We start from the raw sequence: 18,802 nt of genomic DNA, 5'->3' as shown, positions 1-18,802 counted from the left end.
TGGCAAATAACTGATTTACATCAAGCCCCAACTTAAAACATAGTGCTTCAAGCACCATGAATACAAAATTCTATCCTTTCTTATCCCATGTGTAGGAGGAATCCATCACAATTGCAGATACAATGAAGCAGTGGATTTTGACATTTTATTAAAGTTTGGACATGTAATCACTCTTCAATGTTCTGTTCAAAGGAGCCTCAGCAGAAAATAGCATAAAATTACCACGCACTGATAATGGAGAGAAGCACTGAACTTCAGATTTACGCTCTCATTACTTGTTCCATCACATTCTCAGGTCTTTGTTGTGTTGTCTTTATGGCTTCTGGTGTTCTGAGAGTAAGGTTCCCATTCATTTTTGGAATGCTAAAAGGACATAAATTTTAACGGCTGAATTCTGATATGACATGGATTAACAAAAATACAGAAGTTCTTTACTCTCAACTCTCAAAAGCAAAGCTGATATATTTTTCTACTGTTTTCTTTTGATTTCTTTTCCAAACGTGCAAGAAAAGTTAACTGTCTCTGACAGTTGAGGTAGATGTTGTGTTATATTTCTCTGTGGTAGAGTTCTTATATAAGGTTTTAAATACTAACATTAAATTCTGGACTCTGGTTATAAAGAAAGTCACTTTCGTTAGTAAAGTTACTTTTGTAATTTCTATCATGAGGATTTTACATATAAATATTTGTGTAAGTTGTCTTTTTCAGACATCTTGGCACAAGAAACTCAGCTAAAATGGAAGGAAAATTGTTTATGGGGAGAAAGAAACTTTCTAATCTCAAGAGAAGCCTATCATGTATAAAGAAAAACATGTTTTTACTGATAAAAGAATTATTGAATAAATCCACTAGGGTCACTAAGTAATAACTTTTCACCTCTTGCAACTGCTGCAACAAACAAAAATATAGTTTACTATTATGACCTTGCTGAAATAGGTGGGAATTGCCTGTTCTGTTTATTTACCAGTGAGCAGGGGGAAAAAAAAAAAAATGAAGTATTCAAACAGAAATTTTAAAAAAAAGGCCACAGAGAGAGAGAGGGGGAGAAGGTTGTAAACGCTTTGTACTCTCTTTGACTTTGTACTTTTTTGCATATTTGAACTTTCCCTCCCAGGATTTTCTCATATTGCAGATTTCTGTGGATGAGTGGATTTCTTAAGAGCCTGCAGATACAGCCTTTAAAGGTGCCTTCAGGTCACTTAGTAGATGGTCTCAACTTCTGTAAACAGATTAGGCTTTGTCCAAGTGGTTTGTGGGTTTTTTTGAGAGGGGTACTGTCATCTGTGACAGTTTACACTCTTACAGGCAAATCACGTCGAAGATGACTGTGCCTTCATGATAACATACAGAGATTTTCTGGTTCGATACATTATTGCTTCTGCCAGAGTACTTTTTACAGAAGTGATGATGTCTTCTGCAGTAGCGTTGCTGATGTAACCCTAAAGTCTTACGGCTCGGGAAGTTCTGATTTTATCTGCTATTTCTCTGCTAACCAAACCCTTCACTTGGTTACAGCTAAGGTGGGCAAAGGGCACTTTTGTTGGCAAAGAGTTCAGTCTTAGAAAGAAACTGCAGCAGCTTAAGATACTATTTTATCCAGCTGTTTCTGAGTACTCTGCCCCCATGGCACAACTGGTAGAAGGAATACACTAGCGGAGAGCCTAGCGTAGATCCACAGCCACGCGTCTGCAAAATCCAGGAGTTTAGTTTACACCACTGCAGTCCCTGATAAGTGTGTTGAATCCTTACAGATTGTTTGCCTAGGTAAGTTCAGGTAAATAACCCTTCTGTTTAAGGGAAATGCCCTCTCAAATCTGCTGGCAATGTTGTTTGTCAAAATGAAATAAGGCTCCGCCAACCCACCTTGTTTGGTTGGAGTGGATTAGATTGGGCTGTTTGTACAAGAGGTGGTTTGCAGGTGGGTACAGGGGGCTGCAGGGGAAGGGATGAGTGACAGATGACAGGCTAAGCCTGTTACCCACTGGGGCCCAGGAACTAAGCATCAGCCTGGAGGACAGTCACAGTCCTAGGGAGGCTCTGTTGTCATCAGAGCAGCAGGAGCAAGGGCTCTGTAATAAAATAGTCTGGTGAATTGGTGTAGGAATATGAGGTCTGTGGAAAGCGGTGGAAGAAATGTTGGATTTGAAGATATTTTAGGTATTTTATCAGTGAGTTTGGATAACATGCCCTCATTAATAAAAGTCAGTTGGTTATGAAGTTGAAAACTTGAGTGCAAACGCATGTTATGAATAATATCTGAGCACTAATTTCACTGGAAGGCCTTTCTATCTGCTGAAATCAAAACCACCTCTAAAATACATCAATAAAAAGTTACTGGAGTTTATTTTGCTGATGTATCATTTTACACCGGCAGGATGAAAGTGCGGTTTCATTTAGTTGTCCTGACTGATAGTAAGAGAATCATTGTGGAGTGGGCTTCAGAGTATGTGATCAAGGGTTTCTGAAAAGTTCATGCTTTACCTGCTAGTAGTATTAAACCTCTTGCTGCTGTTTCTCACTGCTTCTCCAGCCTATCTCATACACTGAGAAAGCAAGGGGCCGTGAATCCAAGCCTTCCCCTCAAGCAGCTGCTGCTAGATGTCTGCAAGCTGACCCCATGTATGTGGTATTTCTTTGGAGAGACCCAGACGCCCGCTGATGGCAAAAGGAAAGAGCCTGCTCTTTGTCCGGGGAGGGGGGGGAATTATGGCTTTATTTGCCGAGGAGCTAGTTTTAGCTCCTTTCCTGTCCTCACCAGTGCCAGAGTCCCTGAGGCCCCGCCTGTGCCGGGGCTTTTATCCAGGGGGAACGGGCCCAGAGGCAGGGACAAGCCACTGCCCAGTCAGGGATAAGGTGGGAGTGGAACAGAGTTGGGTTACATTCCAGTGTGGGGATGGGTGCGGCGAGCAGGGACAAACCACGTGATACAGTTTCCAAGGGGAACAGGGAAGAAAACATTACAAATCCAAGGAAACACAATATAAACCCAATTAATGCGTTACAACACATGTATATTTGCTAACATGTAATTCTCAGCAGAACTTAGGCCTCTGGCATGGTTCTATCCTCTGTGTAGGTTACTGCAGTTTTTTCTTCACAGGACTGAGGTGTGTTGCATAAAGTCACGTGTAGCAACACTAGAAACGCAACTCAGGGCTCCTTTTAAAAAAATAAAAAGATAAATTAGACCAAAAGCTGGTTTCTTCATCTAACTTGTCTTTTGAAGTGAATAATTGATATGTTTTAGCAATGCTGTTTGTGTATCTATTTATTGAAAACACGTATGGAAGAGATGACTCGGCATGTCCCATCTGACAGTAGGGGATTTTAGTGCGTATATGTGTGAATGAGATGGGACCGCCAGCACAGGAGAAGCTCCTGTAACTTCAACAGTAGATAGCAAATTGAATTTCATGACAGCTATCTTGGCGTTGGATTAAGTCATTTGCCTCTAGAATTTCTGAAAGAAGGCTGCTCTTGGAGTCAGATGTGCCACTCTTTGCAGGCATTGGATTGGGAAGTTTTAATGATTAAAGCATAAGGGCTTATAAGATGTTGGGTCAAATCCTGGCAGTACCGTGAGGCCCCAGTGAATTCAGTGCACTTATCCTACCAATAGGGAATCCAGCGTATTTTGGCTTCTGTGATTGTGACCAGTTGGTACTGTGAGCATGTCATCTTCCAGCTCAGCTAAGGTGGCTGGATAAACTGCCACCCTTTGGGCTACTTGCAGGTATTTGTCATGCATCCTGTCAGCAGACTTCCGCTGTTTCAGATCTGCCACTTAAGCTGCTCATGTCATCACTTCTTAGCCTGTTTAAGAGGAAAAATGTGCACTTATTGCCAAAGATCTACTACTATATATAGTTGTATAAGCCAGTTTAGCTCACTGATTGAAATCTGTTAAGGAGGGGAGAGTAATCTCTTCTGGTACAGCTATATCCAGCAGAGAATGTGCCCGTGGTTTGCCATTTTGAGAGCTGGCTTTGACAAGTTTGTTTCAGAAGAGCTTATGGAAGGTATGCTATCTTACAGCGAAGAATGTCTGTAGAGAGGTATTTCCTTAGGAGGTGATAGCAGTAGGCATGAGGAATGCTTCTGGAGCAGAAGAGCCTGTGATCTAGACCTGTTCTTGATGTGAAGCATGTTTGGTTGTCAGTGGTCATCTTCACATATATTTGAAAATATATCCATTCGAACTAGTAAAAGCACAGTATCCTCCTTTTGCTAAAGATTTATTTCCTCGTCAATTGCAGTTTTCTACTGATGTTGTCTAAAGTCATCCTCTTTGTTCTGTATAGAGGCATTGATGTGGATAGTGTGTGCTTGCAGACTTGGTGTTCCCAGCCATGGCCCCAGAGTTTGTTTACAACCAAAAGGTGGGAATGGCACCATGAGGAAGCAATCTTGATTCCTAGCCAAGTTTTTAGTCTGTTTTGCCTGTCAGTTAAGTGTGCAGCTTGTGAGCCCCTTGTTTCTCTGAGCTGGGGTCTTTACCATATCTCTGAGTAATTCTTACTTTGAAAGGGCAATCTTATTGAGGAATATTGATGTTATTTGACAAACCTTTGTTATACACATTGAGCTGTCTGTTCCCTTCCTTTCCAGCTTCAAGATCACTCTGAAAAGTGCTAACAAATTAGGAGCTTCTTGAAATTAGCTTAACATGAAGAAGCAAATATACTCAATTGAGTTATTGGTTTAATGCAGATCAAGATAATATTCTCACCTCATTCCCAAAGGCCCCTAAAGGAATAGTGCAATTCCATGATGGCATCCATACAGATAAAAGGTGGTATAACTGCATTATTTGGAAACTATCGCAAGCTACTCCTCTTTTCCCTTTCATTTAAGAACATTTTGAAGACGCTAATGCTGCGGGGAGGGAGGCTTAACATCTGAGCACTGGGAATTTTTTTCTTAGTTGTCTGTTCTTCCAGAATATTTCTGGGAACTGTGATTTTGTTTCAGGGAAATGAAAAGTTGAAAGAACTGGTAGAAGGTTTAGAAAGACCTGTCAGAGGCATAAAATGTTTAATTTTCCTTCCTGAAATTCTTGTGTTGTCTGGAAGAAATTAGTTGATCATTTCTTTTAGACTGAGGTTTTGATTTGGCAGGACCAGATTTGTTCAGATCTAGGTGTTACTGTTCAAACTTTTGTTAGAGAATGTAAGCTGGCTATGTGATTGCGGCCCGGCTGGATAAAACTGCAGCAGCCTTTGACTGTCTTGTTGGTACCATCAGCTGGCTGGTTGCATGGTGGGGTCTTGTTTGGAGGCCAGTTATACATTCTGTTTCATCCAGGGCTAAGTCAGTACCTCAGTAGTGAGAAAAGATGAAGGGTATATGACCCACTCCTTGGGATCTCTCTAAGTGTCACATATCCTTGAGCTCAAATTCTCCTCAGGAGCTGAAGACACTTTGATTGCTTATTTTTATATTTAGGTAGATATAAAACCAGAAAAACATTAACTAGCAGTTGCAGATATAGAAAATACCCTTCCAAAAGATCGAGACGGTTGGATTTGGTACGCTGGTTGTTTTCATAGCCTTCATGACTGCTCCTTAACCTGGTATTCATCCCCATTCTCATACTTTGGCACCTGCTAAATATTTAATTCAAGAGTTCCACTTTCTATTGCAAAAAAACCGTATAGTTTTTGTGGAGATGAAAGGGGAATTATGATTGTATTTCACACCTTTTTTAAAATTCTGATATGAGATTTCTTTTGGTACAGCCATCTCTTTAACCTCAGTGTACACTGCCTCTGCTTAGAAAAGAGTGTTAGTATCACAGCTTTTCAAAACAGATACCTTTTAGATTGTAATAGATGTCCCCTGGAAATTGGAAATGAATTGGATTTTCTGCGTCTTGGAACTGTTGACCCATGCTTTAGATCAATGCAGGATCTGGCTGAGCCTTCCTCTTTTTTCTTCTCCTCATTTAACCTGTAATACTGAACAGCTAACCCAGCTTACTAGTCACGTTTCTGTAGCTCCTTTCAGAGACCCACACAAAACTGCCAGCCATCTACCTGCTGTAAAAGCAAATACCATGCCTAAAGTAGGTGCACATAATATGGTAATGTAACCAGCGATCATGAACAGGAAAGTGAACAAATCCCAGTTAGTGTTAATGTTCTTGCTTCTCAGTACGTACACCTGCTGAGTCACATTTAACTTTCCTCTGTGATATGGCAAATTAAGTACTTAACATTTTTTCCTTAGGTATTTTTCATAAAGAAGCACAAAGCTTGTTCAAGTTTTCTGGTTAACAGGATACTACTCTGAGAGCACCTATTGTGCTCTCCAGGACTGAGTAGCCCACACATCTTGCCACAGATGTGAGGCTTGTCTGTCTCAAAGGAAGAGAATTTCAGAGGGCTCTTTGAAGGACTGTGCTGATAAGGAGGCTGACATCCCTATCTTAAGTTGAAATGTACCTTATTGTTTTAGCTCTTAACCCAGTAGTCTGCGCTGCCTAAAATGCCTGAATTACAGGGAAGGTTAGTATCTTCTGCTGTCTTTTCCTTGACAGGTTGATTGCTCAGTCTAAATTTGAGGCTGTTGGATTCCCTTCTTAAACCAGCTGTCCACCAAACTTTCTTTGTATTAATCAGAATCAGTAAATATTAGCATACTGTGCATAAGGCACGTGAAAAGACTGTTGCTGTGGTTGTTTTAAAAACCCCAGAGCTTTGCCATATGACTTGTGACCACGTAGTGTTCTCATGCTGATTTTCTTAGGGGGAACACCTTCATTTTTTTTCAGTCTTGCATAGCAGAGAATGGGGGTTGCTCAGTGCAATGTTGCATGCAAATCTGGAGACCACCCGCTGTTCCTAAACACAGGGAATTAAAATTATTTGTAACCAGGAGAGACTTTGGATGAAGTTTGCCAGAAATCTAGTGGGAACCAAAATAAAAGAGTCCCTAGTACAGGTCAACCAATTCAGCTTTTGGAATCCACATAGTGTAGGAGTTCCTAATCCCTCTGGTGATAGTGGTCTGCCTTCTAATTTTAGTCTCTTTCAGTTTACTTGTAAAGCACAATAGACCAGTGGAAAAAAGTCTGCATTTTAAAAAAGTTTTTGAAGAGCAGGCATGAGTCATACCTGTCCCTGCAGGCCGTTAAAAAGCTGCCAACTGTTAGCTGGGAAGAAGTGTATTTAAACTGTGTTCATGCCAATTTAAATCACTTTATTCAAAAGCATGAATGAGGTTGTAGTATTCCATTAAGACTGTTGTTATCAAATTTTAATGAGGAACTATATTTACACAAGCAGCAAATGAGTTCTTCCCAGAATTTTCTCTTTAATCAAATATTCCTAAACATTGTCTATGATTTTACAGGGGACAAAAGTGAACATTGTACAATCTTGTCCCAGTGGGGAAATTCAGCTAACAACTGGGCTTAAATAACTGCAGTTAAATAACTGCATAGAAATTGAAATTTAGGTTCATCAGTGAATGATCTGGTCAGTGGCTCGTGGCATGTTTTGTTAAAGGCAGGTAGTAAAATGGGGATTCAGGTCTGCCCAGTTTTCAAGGCACAAGTTTGTTCTGCATCTGATATTAGGCTAAAGGGAAGAGTCCACATGATGTGTGAAATGTGTGTTGAAGGTTAAATTAAAAGGGACCTAACTAATGCTAGTCTGCACTTTGATTTTTTGCCAACTTTCTGATCCAAAAAAATGAGACTTCTGCTAAATACCAGACTGCAGGCTGGTGCTCTCATCCTCCTCCCTTCTGCTTCCCTTTCCCACTTCCATTCAGTCTCTCCCTGTCACATCAGCAGGCCTATGACATACAGCAGGATATTTTTCCATTTCTGTGAGAAAGATTGGCATACATAAACCAGTTTGGCACTGATTGAATATTAGAGATGGAGTATGATAATAAAAGGAAACTGGGTAAAAAAAATCCCTAGAGATTTGTCAGAACATTGCTGGCATTGCTTCGGCAATGTTATAGCTAATAGCAAGCTTTAGTAGTTGCTTTCAGCAAAATAAAAGGAACTAGGACATATATTTGCACAGGCTTTATTACAGAATCTAAATCTCTCTTCTAGTGTACTAATTTCAAATAATAGTTTGCAATATTCTGCATTTTTTTCCTCTTAATTTAAAGTAGTTTTAAGATACTTCCCTGTACAACCAACCACATGGACTATTCCTTGGCATTTTACTTTGTAGCATTTAATTGGTAAATCAGTAACATTAGATGGACTGCATTTCCTTAAATAATTGGATTTGTGAAATACTGAGTCTCCATAAACTTACAAACTTGAAGACCGCAGTTGCCATCTAATTTTGTGGTTACAAGTGAATGGAACAGCAAACAAAGAAATTTTGAAATTTTTAATTTAGTCCATCCTGTCTATAAATAAAGAAATTATAAGCTTCAAACCCCAGGAGTTTAGTCAACTGTCTCGCTATTTAACCCACAGTGAATGGATTGGTTTAGGGAGCAAATCAGTTCCATTACACTGATCTGGCAAGTTGATAGAAGTTGTTAGAGAAATGGTTAAATAGGTGATGTCTGAAGTTATGTGAAGATTGCAACGTGCAGTTTTCCTTGATGGTAGAAACAGGGGGTTTTGACATGTAGGGTTTTTTTTTTTTTTTTTTAATTCAAGTAGAAATGTTGTAGCTTTATAAAGGAAGCAGAAGCTTTTATTGAACAAAATCCTTTCCCAAAAGAAGCTTAGACATAACAGTGGACAGGTATGGTCATTTTCTTTTTGCTGTAGTTCTTAGGTTTTGCACTGGTAGCACTGTTTGAAAATATCCCTGAAACACTGTGGAAGGTGTCACCTGTTTCGTACTTCTTGAATTCTATGAAACATCTGTTACAAAGAGTTGTCCTAGTAAAGATAAATTCAGTGTAAAAAAAAAGAAAAATTAAATTATTAGCCGTTGTCATCCCTCTCATCTGGATGAGGGACTGGTTACCTGAAGTTACGCAATACTGTGTCTCTCGTGAGAGACAGGCAAGCGTGCTGTGTGGTTTCTAGACTGGAAGCACCTGTTCAGGGAAGAGTGTTTTTAGATGGGGCAGGTTTGCTGGCCGGCTTGCTCTGCCTGTAGCCCGTTCTGACATGCAATTGCACAGCATAAGGTTAATGACAGTGGGTTAGCAAGCCTTCAAAGCATCTGGTGTGACCCCGGGATGCCTGGCATTCCTTTCTGTTCTGCAAAGGCTTGGCATCCATCCTCCACTGCAGGAAGAATGTACTTAGGAGAAACCAGCTCATAGGGCTCCCCCAGGCCTCTGGAGAGGGGAGAGTTGTCATGGCAATAAATCATGAGGGTTCATAGAAAAGGAGTAAATCCCCTTCTCTGTGCTCTACCATAGGCATGGAGTGGATGAGAAGAGGAAGCTGGATCAAGCAGGTAGAATGTGCAGTTTTCCCTTTTATAACCACCACTGCCACTTAACGCTGGGGCAGAGTGTGTGTCATGGGAAAATGACCATTTCCATGTACCAGAGACACTCTGGGCTGCAAGGAGTCTGTGTCCTACCAGGTCACAGTGCTGATCAGGCTGACCTGACTGACCCGGGACTCACCGAGCATTCTGTAGCCAAGGGCAATGCAGGCAGAACTGCATCTTCCCTGTAGTGGCTGCTTCCAGCTGCTCTGCAGATGTGTGCAAGAATGGCAGAGAAAACACCAAATATCCTCTAGATAACTTCTGGTGCAGGTGTTAGACAAAGCAGAGGAGCAGCATTACTGGACCTGGTGCCCACTGATGCAGAGGAGCTCATTAGACACGTTAAGGTTGGAGGCAGCCTAGGTGGTAGTGACCATGCCCCACTTGAGTTTCTGATCTTGAGGAACATGGGCCTGACAAAGAGCCAAGTCAGAGCTCCAAAAAAGTGACCTTTAAGCCCTTTAAAGAATTAGTGGATGAGACCCCAGGGAAACTTGGAAGAAGAACAAGGAGGAAAAGATGTAGAGAGCCTGGGAAACTCATACACGTTCAACAGAACAATTGCCTCTCCTAAGCTGAGGCTCAAGGATCCTGCACTTCTGTTACCAGCAAACTGCCCTGGCACATCACATTTCACCTTCCTCTAGAGCTTTTGCACCAAAGGTGGCATCCTACTGCGTTCCTCACCGCTGGTTACCCACAGTGGTGGGGCACCACGGAGGGGCTCAGGCTGTGTTCCATGTCACTGGCACACTGGACGGGGAGTCACTGTGTTGCCACATGGGAGCGTGAATTCCCTTGGTGCTATAAAGTGGATGCCAGGATGCCATACCTAAAATACTGGAATGTTTGCCTTTGCAAACTTGATGCATGTGCACAGGTGGGTAACAATGCATAATAAATTGCAGCCTCAGACGCTGTTTCCATAGAATCTCTTACTTAGTGTGTACCATGCGCAGGCTGTCTTGTTAAGAAGCTTTTTAAAAGCATCTTATTCCTGTCATTTCAAATTCTTTTGAATGCTTGGTTTTATAACCTTTATACCCCCTTTAGGTAAAACAGATAGGAAAAGAGATTTGACATTTTTAATAGTTTTTTCTTTACATTCTTCCTAAATCCTTCTGGTTAATCTGTAATTCCAGGAATTCTTCTGTCTAAAGCCTAAACACTCACAACTAACCCCTTTTCATTATCATATACCACAAATGACAACAGAAACTAGTTTGTAAATAAATATGTATAGATTGTGTCAGATAAACAAGCACTTTTCATTGGCAATTAAAATTAAGGTATCTCAAAAAAAAAAAAAAGGCAAAAAACCCCAACCAACCAACAAAAAAAAACCCAAAACCAAAACAAACAAACAAAAACAAACAAACAAACCCCACCAAAAAAACTTTGAAGGAAACAGCAGTAGATACCCGTCCTCCATTTGTATTCAGTGCAAAGAGCAGACATTTTTGGTAAGCTTTCCAAGTACAAACACACATTTCTTTTTTTCTACAAAGGTGATTTGCCAACCTGCTTATATTTGGGTGAAAACAGTTTGAACTTTGGTGTCCAAAGGCAGAAATGCACTCTTCTCCAATTTGGAAAAGTTGATATAAACAAAATGACTCAGCTCTCTGGTTGAAATATTGAAAAAAAGGAACTGATCCCTATTATTTTTTTTTTTGTATTGTGTTTGTCATCTGTTGATCGGCAAGAAGGGCTTATGCTTGTGTGCCTAAGAAAAGTCTCTATGCATGGTTTTCTAACTTTATGAACTATCGTCACATGCAGAATCTGTGAAATGACTGTAATAGGGAATATAAGATAAAATTATGTTTAAAAGACCTCAGGTCTTTTTGAACTCCTGTTTACCAGGCAGTGACTGCCATCTTCATATTGTGCCAACAGAAGGCCCTGTGCCCGGGTGGGCTTGGGTTGCTGGTGTGGCGTGGCAGCCACTGCCCTTGGCTTCAGTGGTGTGTACGGATACCGGGAGGAGAGCAGGCCAAGGGAGGAGAGCGGATGGGATGTGTGGTGCCAGCTTCCTCCACAGTGCAAGTGTGGGAGGCAGGGGCTGCTCTGCGGGGCCGCTCGGGCTTGTGCGGTGTGTAACAGGCAAGGTCATTGCTCCGGGAAATTTAGGAATGTCCTTTGGTCTCTGAAGCAACTGCTGCTGTGACTCAGAAGCACAGCCTGGTTCAATGTGAACTTGAGTGATTAGCACAGCTATTATTGCATCTATAAATAGAATTCATCTTACAATATATTAAGTTTAATGATATAATAAATAGATTACAGTTAACTTTAATAGGAGCACAATGAACGGAGACGCAGTTCTTATGAAGATCTGCTGCCATTAGAGAATGTTTTGCAAGATGTATTATATGTAATACCTTCTTCTTTTGAAAAATGAATAATCTTGTAATACTGTGTAAAAACAAAACTCAAAAAAGAAACTCAATGTTCCTGTTGCACAGAAAGCAGTGAAGGATGTGAAAGTGCAGTTTGCATTGTCAACCTTAATTCTGCTCCTTATGAATATGCAGTATGAAAAAAAATGTTTATTATATGCTAATATTGCTAGTTTTAAAACAAACCATATATTTCTGTGTAGGAAACTTGCATGTGGTTACTGTCACAGGGAGTTAAAAGCAACAGGAAGCTTAGCTGCACTGATATTTTGTTTTAATTTATCTTTTTCTTTAACAAGAAGAAAAATTCTTTGGGAAGAAAAATGTTCTGCTTTTGTTGGTTTTATTCAGTGAAATAATACAGAGTTCTAATGAGACAAGCTTCCTGGAGGTACAACGTGACATGTTTAAAGAAGGTTGGCATTATACCCCCTGCCTGTGGTTCACCTTCTTGTGCTTGTTTTGTGGTAAATCTTTGAGTGTCCATTTCCATTTATCACGGACTGAAGTATATTTTTCAAGGCAAATGAGTTGTTCTGGTGATAATACAGTCCTCTGGGTTGGGAGGACAAAGCCCAAACCCCGCAGTTCCTTGCCTTTGCACCTAGGGCTGTAGTTTTGCAAGTGTTTACGGTAAGGTAGCTCTTCTGGGGGCTTGGGGAGGTTAAAAAGGAGAGAGCGGGCTGTACCTCTTGCTGTGCAGGCACAGCACACAGCCACTGTGTGTGGCTGTGCAGTGAGGGACATGAGGAACCTGACCTGGCTGGAAAATAGCTTAGCAAAAAAGGTGACCCGAGATCAGTTGCCACTATAGTTGACCGCAGAGCCATACAACGAAGGCTGTGGTGGCACCTGAGAAGGTGATGGAAGCATAGAAATGAATGGCCAAGGGCAGCCACAAGTGCAGGAACTGTTTTTGTCTTCTTCCCAGTGGCTGTGCTGGCTTAAATGCACATGAAGCTATAGCTGAGAGAGTGATGCCTCTAGGTGTAAATAATAGGCTTATCCTCTCTCCACGGGACACTCGGGTCATGGTTCCTTGTACCTTTTCAGTGGTGTAGCTAGCTCAAGGAGTTTGTGCCCTGCCTGTGAATTGCTCATTTTCTTCTGCTGGCTCAGTTGTTTGTGGAAGCATGGTGGAAATTTAAACTAGCAACTAGTTCTAAAAGAAAAGCCCAAGGGTGAAAACTTAAACCCATCTCTCTTCATCCTGCATCAGTTAATGAATCTGGTTCACAGGGTGCTTCTACAGATGTTTGTTCCTGCAGAAATAAGGGCAAGAGCCATTCAGGGACAGGAATGAGCAGGTGAGATTGGGACATCTTTAAGCTGGTGTTATCACCAAGGAAGAGTGCATGGATCTCTTCCTTTGATTATTGGGCGTATGACAGCTTTGGCTGTACTCCTTTAAAATAACCGAAGCATCGAAGCATATGTTGCAAGTTCTGTGCCCAACTACAGGGAACCAGCAAAGAGGACAGGATGTTTGACCTTCAGAGGGGAGTTCTGCTCTGCTGGAGACAGAGTGATGCCATATTACATTAAGCCTGTCTGTGAAATCTCCCTGCTCTTAAAACATAATTTGAAGTTTATTATAAGCATCCAATGTTGAAATCTGTTATATACAGTTCATGTTTAAATCCTTTTCAAGGCTATTTTTTACAGCCATTAACTAGCACACCTTTTGAATTCTATCACAATGTATTTAGAACTCTATTTTTTTAAAGGCAAGTATTTTAAGAAAGTGGTTTATGGGAAATCTCTGCTATAGGTATATACCTTTAAATGGTATTTGTAATCAAAGTTCACACTAATACGATCAGGATTTATAAATGAGTATTAATTGATTTATTTCCATTGCTACCAATGCTATTTCCTTCCCTGCAGAAACAAAGCTTGAAGTCTTTTTACAATTTTGTTTGACTACAGTACCTTACTTTGCATGGAAATCACCGATTATCATGTGTGGGAAATTTCATTTTGAAAGCAGTCTTCAAAATGCTTCGCCAAGAAACATTATACAGTTAGTGAAACAGTTTGGTATTACCTATCATACTACATAATACGTATTCTCCACTCCACTTAAGTAAGCTTTGGAAGGCTTCATGCAGCTTAATGTAATGCCTCTCTATGTCCTTCCTCCCATAATAGAGTTACTGCTGGTTTCACTATTTCCTCCCGAACCTTAAGTTCATCAGTATTATAAAAATAAGTCATTTATCATTAAGCTGCTGATCAATGCACATTGCAGTGTCCAGAATTGCTTGTACTACACATGCTCCTAAGTGTAAATTTCTTCCTGTAACTATGTTCAGGCAAACGTGCAGGAGTGAACCTTTCTAAGCTTGCTGCGCATATTATAAATAAATTGAGCAGAAATTCCTCTATCTGAACTGATCCAGGGAGCCAAGTGGCTTTTGTTCTTCCCTCATAGCTGTAATGTAGCTGGTCACAAACTGGTGCACCTAAATTAATTTCTTCAGGTCTGTTCTGTGGCATCAACACTAGTGGTATATTCTACACAGTTACACCTGTGTGATAGGTGCATCCTACGCTGTGCCCTTGAACTTCCTTAGCCAAATACCCATTTTCTTTAACTGGTGAGTGTGCTAAACCTTTGTCTCACCCTGTCCACAGATCTGGAATTTACCCATGAAATGCTTCCAGCTCAGCAACTAGGATGCACGCTAATGAATCTCAAATCTGTAGCCTGTAAGGCTGCTGCCTAGCCCAAATTGAACTGGGAGGAACCATGAGAACATGAGATTTTTGTGATCCCAGTGGATCACTTGTTTAATTTCATAGTAGTTCAAAAAGAAAAAGATCTGACAATAATAGCAGTGCCTTTTTGTGATGGAACGACCCACCCTGAATTACTTTGAAGCATTTTAAACACTTGCTATCCTGTAGAATATTTTTCTCTTTTTCTGAGACCTTACACATGTTGGACTCTAGCATATGCCTTTCTCATTGAGTGAATGGGAACTTAGGCTTTTAAATGTAGGTGTCCGAAGCTAAGCTGTAGTTAAATGTCTAAAGCAGATGGCAGAAGTACCTCTCTGTGGGGCCAGACTCTTGCCTGAATGGGAGCATTTGGCAAATTAAATGAAGTATGTAGTTGGATGAATAGGTCGAATATAGAAGACAAAGTGCTGGCTGCTGCAGCTGCCCAAACTAGATTACCGAGCAGAAGGGGAGTGTTTAAAGCCTAAGTGGGTCCAAATTCGAGAAAGGGAAAAACAACTAAGCATGACGGTTCTTCTCGGGTCATCTTCACCAGGGTAAATCTTGCGCAGCTAAGGATTTGGCCCCTCCCGATTAGGATGTTTGATTTCCTGGACAGAAAAAACCCCACAATCCTATTAGACAACACACAAAAATCCCTCTGAAATGTTTCTAAAGGAGTCAGTCTGCTAAGCGTCTGCTAAATGTGCAGAGTACACACAATCCCTTCTGGCACTGTCTTGAATGATGCATTTACCAATATTAATGGAGATACCAAACCATATTGCTCCACAGTTCCTCCTGCACACATTATGCTCCCGACACGCATATGTGTGTATGTGAAATGCCAATTATGGTTTTTGCATTCCCTGGTTTAAGCACCAGTGTATTTTCAAAATGCTGACTGGCCATTACCACAGCCAGACCATCCTGTAGTCTCTCCACTCAAAAATGTTTCTCCAACTAAAAAAAAAACCCAACAACAAAAAATGCTGTTTCTTTGGTCTGTTGCACTGTAATCTCCGTTCTTCTGGGGATTATATAGCTCTGCGGGTGATTTCTGTAATTCATTCTAGTCTTTCATTAGAAGTAATAGACGGTCTTAATTACAGCATGCCACATGACAAACTGGTAAAGGTGCTAGAAATGTTGCCAACAGGAAAAGAATTGGATGCTGTGAATTTTTTTTAATTAAGAGTTGGCAGTACTGACGGGAAATAAGATTGGACTTGTGTCCACTGAAAACTATGTAATTTTGGTGTAGACATTTTTCTAAATGCCATGAATTGTATGTTGTTTGTGGTTTTAATGACTTGAAAAATTATTGTCAGCTTAAACAAAGACCAACCTTTAAAATTAAATATACACCAAACAGGGAAAGAAACATGGTAACTTTTGATCTTTCTTTTAACATTGCTATAAACTGTAGTCTTCCTCAGTGTACCTAATTTGTGATGAATGTTTACTTTATGCCATCAAGTATTCTTGGAGTATTAAGTTACTGTAGTAGATATTATTTCAAATGTTGGTAGAAATGTAAGTGACTGTACCATCTTTGCTGCCCGGGTTAGGCAGTTCCACATTACTTTTGCAAAACTTTAATTAATTTCCTGCAAGGGAGACTGTGGTGCATTCATTGCACAGTTTTTTTTCTGAGGACAGGGTGGTGCTCAAAGTCAAGGGAGAGAAAGTCCTTTCTAGGCAGGAATTTAGAAGTGGGAGTCTAACAGTAGGTGCCCTCAGCCTTTGGTGGAGCATGTTCTTCTCCAATAATTTGGGAGAGCCTAGACTGTGGTTAGGCATTTTGGGGAAGAGCAGACATCCAACTAGAGCAATTTTGTAATTACCCAGAGACTGTCAAACTTAGTTTGAGATTGAGGGAATGTTTCTTTACTTGTGGAGAATCAAAAGTGGGACCACTACAGAGAAAAATACTAAAAAGGTGAGAGCCAGAGCCATAACCATGTGCAATTTTTGGGTTTTGCTCTGAGAATGGCAGATTGCTAGACGAGAGATGGTCATTGTTCAAATGTCACATCTGTCTGCGATATCTGTATCTAAAATTAGGAAAAAACCCAAACCTTTTGTGTGCAGAATAAATACCCGACATACCAAGTCTTCTACCATTAGCAAATGATGGTTGGGGTTATTACATGGGTCCTGACTGTGGCAAAGTGATTAGTGGTTAAGTCAGTGGGTTTTTTTACCGTGAGAGAATATCTGCCAATCATGATCAAAAGAGAAGTAATCTGCAATAGTAGTACTCCAAAAGAGAGGAAAATAGTAATTTCTAATTATTATTCAACTCATTGACTGCTTAATTCCGAAGCGCATTTTGCTCAAAAGATAAATGTAGCCATGCTGTCAGATTACACTTGCCTTTTAGGCTGGGGGAGAGGCTAATCCCTGGGGATTTCCTGCCCATTCCAGCTTCTGTGCTGGAGCAAGAGTAGCCATCATCCCCCCTCTGCATCGAGTGCATTCACTGATGGGAGAAGGGGCAGAGATAGCTACAAGCATCACAGGGCATCAGGCAAGCACATAAAGTACTTCCAGGTTCTCACAGTGATAATGTTCAAATTCTTACTTACTCTGATGATTTGAGTATTAATTTGCTTCCTGTGACCTGTGTGTATGCAGCCTGTGATTTTTTTCCCTTCCCTTTTGCATGTGATGTGCTAGCAAAGGAAAGTAATAGTCTCCCGGGATATGTACAGCTCTGTTCATATCTGAGGTATGAAGTCAACTCAAGACCATTTTGTTCTCATAAAATATACAGCAAGGCAGTTTAATGGATAATGGCATAAATGCCAGGATTTGACGGGCAGAACCATTTTCACTGGGAGATGAAAAACACAGTGAAGACTCAGTGCTGGATGGGAGATACTTAAAGCCATAGAGAGGCAGAATCTCGGTGCTGTGGGGGTAGTGATTTCACCTTACCTGGGTGTCCTAACACCTGCCACACTTTGCAATTGCTAAGTAATATTGCTTGGCAATAATATGAGATTTTTTTAAAGTACTAATGAGGAAGCTAATGGGTTTTACAGAAAGCGCTTCCACTCCTTTAGATGTGTGTTCTATAAAGGTAGAACCTTTTTGGTACTGTTTTGGGTTATAAAGAAGATGGTTTCCCCTCAGGTCAGTAGGACCGGACCACGTGCTTCCTTCTGTTTGAGCACATCAGTCTGGAGAGCTGCTGAGCACCTCCAGTTTCCACTACACCTGGGGAAAATTATAGGGGAATGCTGCAGCTTCAGATCATGTTCAGGGTATGCTCTGTTCTGAACTTGGGCAGAAAACTTTGCAGAAGGGAAGGGGGAAAAAAAAAAAAAAAGAAAAAAAAAGGAAGAAAAATCTCTGAAGCTGAAGTCTCTTGAGTTGTCTGTATAGAAACTAAAAAAATCAAGCTGCCTAGCTGCTGTGCCGGTTCCAGGTATCTGAGAGCCCAGCCATATGTCAGGAACTTCAATGCCCTTGAATCGAGCCGTAAGGGTGAACAGGACAGATTTGTTGATGTGAACAATGACCAAAAAAGGAGCGTTCTTTAGAAAGTAATTATCAAGGGCTTTCCTTGCGCTTTCACTGAAATACCGGTAAGAATCCTGCGTAGGATTTGAAGCCCGAGCTAAGATGGCTTGGTGCCGCCCAGGAGCTACCGTGTAGGGGAGCGGGGAGCGTGTGGGCTGTTGCAGGTGCGCGGGGAAGGCTGCCTGCCTCCCTGCTGGGGAAACCCCGCTCCTGCCTCTGACAGCTCCGCCGCGCCTCTGCTCTGGATCAGGATTTTAATGTATATTACATAATTGCTGGATTCGGGTCTTTCAACTCCGAAATCTTCAAAAACCGTTTATTCTATTGTTTAGCCAATAGAGGGTATTTCAGCATCTTTTTCCCTGGCAAAACTGTAGAGCATTCGAATGATTCTAAAATTACCCGCACTTTTGAAGGACTAATTTGCGTCTGTCCACGGAATGCAGTCATGGACGAGTCCAGCCAGGCTCGCCGAGGGCGATGGTATAATTATAATTAGTGGAAATGAGCTTGTTTTGCACCCGCTTGGAAAACCGTGGAGCGAGTGGCACTGAGGGAACAGAGCGAGGGCTGGGGGCAGCCCCTGCCTCAGAGGCGGTGCGGGAGAAGGGGGCGGGGGGAGCAAGGTGACGGGGGGAAATAGCCCCCAGCCCACGCAGCGCTGAGGTTGGGGGGTTTTTTTCTCATTTTTTTTCCCCCTCTGCGCGGGGT

General features: G+C 41.3%; 1 protein-coding gene across 6 annotated transcripts in view; it reads left to right on the top strand.

Annotated features, from left to right (window-relative positions):
• Positions 1-18,802, top strand: part of FBXW7 (F-box and WD repeat domain containing 7) — a 176,446-nt gene that overhangs the window by 124,234 nt on the left and 33,410 nt on the right. The window lies entirely within an intron of this gene.

This window comes from Hirundo rustica, chromosome 5 (assembly GCF_015227805.2).
Source record: "Hirundo rustica isolate bHirRus1 chromosome 5, bHirRus1.pri.v3, whole genome shotgun sequence".
Lineage (NCBI taxonomy): Eukaryota > Metazoa > Chordata > Aves > Passeriformes > Hirundinidae > Hirundo > Hirundo rustica.
The sequence above is the reverse complement of the archived record's forward strand: the minus strand, read 5'-3'. Positions and strand labels throughout refer to the sequence as shown.